Below are 5,044 nucleotides of genomic sequence, written 5' to 3' on the forward strand. Positions count from 1 at the left end.
CTGGGCGCGGACGATGGCGAGGGGGTGGGGTCATTCACCAAGCCCAACAGCTCCTCTGCATCCGACGCTGCTAATGACATGCTGTCATCAAGCAGCTCGTCCTCACTTCCCCCGAATGAGATCAGGTCGCTCGCACCAGCAGAGGGACGCTGATCAGAACGGGAGAAAAGGACGGGGGAATACTCTCTCTGGGGCGAGAAAGAGGCACGTGGGATCTGGGCCGGCGTGGGCTCGCTCGTAGCCGGTCGCTCGACCCCTTTGCCCCGCTGTTCTTTCCTCACAGGTCCCTGGGAGGAAGAAAACGGGAGGGCGTGGGGGGGTGGTCCTACTCGGCTTGGACGGGTGAGCGGCCACTGACTCATCTAGGGGAGGTGGCTTATCATACCCCTTTTCTTCAGCGCCGTCGATGGAAGTGAGGGCGGATGAAGAAGCAGTACAGAGGCGGGGGGGGGGAAAGCGATCCATGAGCGGAGAGAGGCGAGACTGAAGCTCTCGCAGTGGGAGCAAATAGCTCCCGTGAGCGCAGCTTCCGCATGGGATTTCCTCAAGCAGGAAACGCACTCCGTGTGGCCGTCATCGGCGTGCAGGGGAGATCCGCATGAACCGCAGTAACGGCGTGGCATTTGCAACAACGCCAATTTGCTCTTTTAGAAGCTCTTTTAGATATCACCGGATGGCGGCAGGGGAACCGGACCGGAACTGCTGCGTTGCTGGAGCGGCGGAGAAGCAGGTCAGCCGTGCTGAGAGGTCCAGATTCCAGCTGCGAAGGCGTGTCAACGGCGAGCGGCTTCGGATCAGTTTGAGGACGTAGAGTCGTCATTGAAGAGAAGAAATCTGAGAATCCTGTGGCGAGCACCCGCTTATATAGCCAGATGCCCCGCCCATTCTGGCGGGCTTTGGCTGGCCTTGCCGGGCTTCGTCGCCATAGGCTCGTGCAGCTCCACTGCCTAGCCATTGGTTCGTTTTTTAAGCACTGCACGAACCAATGGCCGTGCAGTTTCACTGCGTAAATGAAAAGGCTTCAGTTCAGGAGAAAAAAGACTTTTTTCCCATATGCGTCTAAGCAGACGCAGTACGAGTGTAGTATCGAGGGAACCAACAAGCACAGAGATTAACAACATTTCAACATTTAATACGAAGCAAAAAAAATATTTAAAAATTAGGAAAAAAATTTTAACAATTAATTGGAAGGCAGCTTTTACTTACACTTACACATTTTAAAAATAATTTACTGTTTGCTTCTATTGAAGTATATTCTACTGTTTAAAAATGCATGGCAGGAATGTGTTCAAAGCTTGAAAATAAAAATCAATTTCTTCATGGAAATTTTAAATGGGATTTTTACTTCCGGAGCCCCACTGTGCGATCTACTTTCCCAAAAATCAAAATGGGTTCTACAGCGAGAAGAGGCCATGCAGCAGCTCACTAATGAGAGTGTCCAACCCTCATTCAAAGAACTATGGATTGAATTTGACACCATACCTGAGGGCCAAACACTCAAACCCTCTACTAGAACCAAACAAATACTAAATTCAGCCACAGTATTACATGTCTACCAGCATTTAGGTTCTTTCCTCAAAAAAAAAAAAAAATACATGAATAAATCAACAAATAAATAACTGTACTGTATGACAAAGATGCACAATTGACTTACGCAACACTCTCCTCGCTTTACAGGTCCTGACTCTGATAAAAATACCTGTGCATGTGAGAGTGCTGATGAATATAAACTTCTCAGCTTGACAAGGTCAGTGTCTTTTTACTGAGAGCCATGTTCACACATTCATAGTCACTGGCCACAAACAAACAGGACTACTGCATATGAAGTATTACTGAAATAATACTGAATTATACATAGACACAGACAGAGGTCTTGAATTTGTAAGATGTCACATTCAGTTATGAATTACATGAATCATGTAAATTAAAGTCTATACTATCAAAGCAATTAAAAATGTAAAATACCTAACATCACTTTGCATCACTGGATATTTGGCTGTTTTTATGAGATGCTGTCAATACTATAGAAACCAATTGTCCAAACAAAGATAGAAGGACTTAAAATTACCTAACAGCCAATGGCTTAACAAACAAACAATACTTTAATGTACAAATATAAAAATGTTTGTGCTTAGCTCCGCCATGGCTTTTTTCTTATGACATTATCCAAGCCTGTCTTGTTCGCAAGTGTGTGATCTCAGCATTGAAGCTAAACAATGCAAAATCGCATTTACATAGTCAGCTACACACTAGCTACCCCACTTATATTACATTCATATATATATTATTATATATATATCTCTTGAAGCCAAGAAGACTGCAGCCTCATGCATAGACATGCACACACTAAAACAGACACGGGGATAGCCTGACAATCTGATCTATCCCAGATTCCTGAAAGTGTCAGAAATCAGTATGAAAGGGATTTGCTTACTGTTTGTAGCCTGTTATGAGGCAGCATTATTACAAACAACAAAGCCATTCTTGAAATAAACGAGCAGAAACACACACAACCTTGCCAAACTGTGTCATTAGTGTTCTTTTCCCACTATCAACAGACGGCCTCTGTGGTACTGCACTATGCATACTATATGCATAGTGCAGTCACAAACTATAATTTAGAGAAATGGCAGATAGCAGTCAATTGGCTATGCAGAGCAAGCTATATAGTGGAGTAAAAGACATACAAATGCTTGCAATTTAAAAAAAAAAATGTATTTTTGAAAAAGTTTGGTAATGCTGTGTAGGAGTATTTGCACAATGGGAGTATTACTGTCAAACATAAGGAGTAGGGATATCAAAACAATGCAAAAAGAGATGTACTATTAGGTGTTAATGTGCACTGAAGCACCAATATGCATGATTTGAGGAGCTCCTCATTTGCTGTGATAAATCAAGGGAGAAGAGCTTGAACAGCCATTTCTCTACAGATTTCTCCTCCCTAATTTACATACAATTCACTCTAGAATAAGGCATGACTGAGATTCTTTCAGACGTCGCTCAATTTACCAAGACAAGTCTCGGAAATCTCAGAATTTCAGGAAAAAAACTGAAACAATGCACAAAGCACTGCTTAAATGACAGCCAAATTGGTCAATACTTAAAAAAAAGAAGAGATGCATTTTGTCAAGGTGATCAATAACATCACTGAATAAAGATGACTCCAATAACACTAGTAATCGATGACCTCAGTCTGCTCTATGAGTTTTTTAATCAAGGCGTCACCAAACGTGTCTGATGTGAGAAATGGCTTTACCCCAGATCACAGACCTACTGCTTTAAAAGCAGCAGACTATAGAAATTAATGGAAGAGGCATGCCTCATCAGACAGGAAAGGAAATGAATAGTGTTTGTGCAGGAGGGGAACAGAGAGGGGGATCGAAATAGCACGTACTCTCAATGTCATCCACACTCATCTATTAGACAATGTTCAGATCCTATTGAGTAGGTTGTTTGCACATGACGATATAAGAGAAAGGAGATACTGAGAATGATGGAGGGAGGTGTGGCTGTCCATCAAGACCAAATTAGAAAGCAGCAAGTCATCACCATGATGTGTGTGTGTGTGTGTGTGTGTGTGTGTGGTGGTAATCACCTGGAAACACAATCAGCTGACTTTAAAAGGAGAGGTGGCCGTCTCAATCAGTGCACATTCACTGTGTTGATTAGAGAGCAGCAGGCAGATATTCACCTCACATTCAGGCTAGTTCACACTGTTGTTGTACTGTATGTGCTGGGACACACACAAGGCCATGTTTCACACTTATTGTTGTGAAAAGATGATGGACTCACTGGTCTACTGTCAGACATGGTTGTGAATATGTGCTGATAAACAGACAGCTGCTTTATAAAACAGTTCAATAAACAACAAGTTATTAGAGTAACTTGCATTTTAGACACAATGTTGCCGGTTACTGGTGTACTTGTGCTCCGCCAGCGAAAATAGAGAAATAAATAGAGAAATAAAAACAGTAGCGGTGTTCTGTTCCAGAAAGAATCAATGTTTTTGAATGAATCGGTTGAGTGAATGATTCAGTTACTCACTAATAATAAGTTTTGTTCCTGAATGAATCGGTTCGGTAAAATTTTTTTGTTCTTGAATATATCAATGATTTTGGACGATCAGATGAATGAATGACTCACTCATGAAGGCAGGTTGTTTAAAGAACCAACATGTCTTTCTTGAACAAATTGATTGAATTAATGCTTCAACAACTTGTTTAATTCCTGAACAAATCGGTTGAGTGAATTAATCATTGATTCAAAGACTTACTCATTTTGCTCCTGAATGGATCAGTGTTTTGAAGAAATCATTTGAATTAGACTTTTTTGAAATTGTACTTGTCGCAATCTGGGATATGTAACCTGCAAACAAGATCGCCTGCTTTCATCTTTAAACATGTAAGAATTGATAAGGTGTAAAGAAAGCTGTTATTTAAAAAAAAAAAATTATTGCAGATTTACAGATGAGTAAAAGTGCTGCTAAAGAAGTCTACCTCTTATATGCACATACAATTGAGTGTCATCCACGCAAATTGCTGAACCCAACACTTTAACGTTGATTCCGTTTTCTTTCCTTAAAAAGCAACTTAACAATTTAACACATTGACTACAAAAATTCATATTCATATTTGTGTCAATGGAGTTAGTAGGAACGCTTCATCGCCATGGCAACTTTTTATGCTGAATTCATTTTACATAAGGGTTTGTTTGAATATCATAAAAGACTACTTAAACATCCACACATTTAGATGGTAGAATATATTGAACCGACACTACTACAACCTCTGTTTCTTTCACAGAGAAGCTTAATTAATGTTAAATCATTTGTATGTGTCAGGTGACCTAATCCTCTGTGTAATAACATACGATGTTATGACTATCTGTGACATGCTGCAATATATAGTACATAAAGACAGAATGAAGCTTATTGGCTCTGTTCAACACTGTGTGGGTGACCAGCAGGATGCCACAGCAGTCTGTCTTGCTGTAAAGCCACTGAAAATGAACTCATTAAGGAAGATTGGGGGGGGGGGGGCCAAGG

General features: G+C 41.2%; 1 protein-coding gene across 2 annotated transcripts in view; it reads right to left on the minus strand.

Moving 5' to 3' along the window:
- Positions 1 to 5,044, minus strand: part of LOC107674665 (acid-sensing ion channel 2) — a 413,064-nt gene that overhangs the window by 146,714 nt on the left and 261,306 nt on the right. The gene's annotated exons all lie outside the window — the stretch shown is intronic.

This window comes from Sinocyclocheilus anshuiensis, unplaced genomic scaffold (genome assembly GCF_001515605.1).
Source record: "Sinocyclocheilus anshuiensis isolate Anshui unplaced genomic scaffold, SAMN03320099.WGS_v1.1 scaffold152, whole genome shotgun sequence".
Lineage (NCBI taxonomy): Eukaryota > Metazoa > Chordata > Actinopteri > Cypriniformes > Cyprinidae > Sinocyclocheilus > Sinocyclocheilus anshuiensis.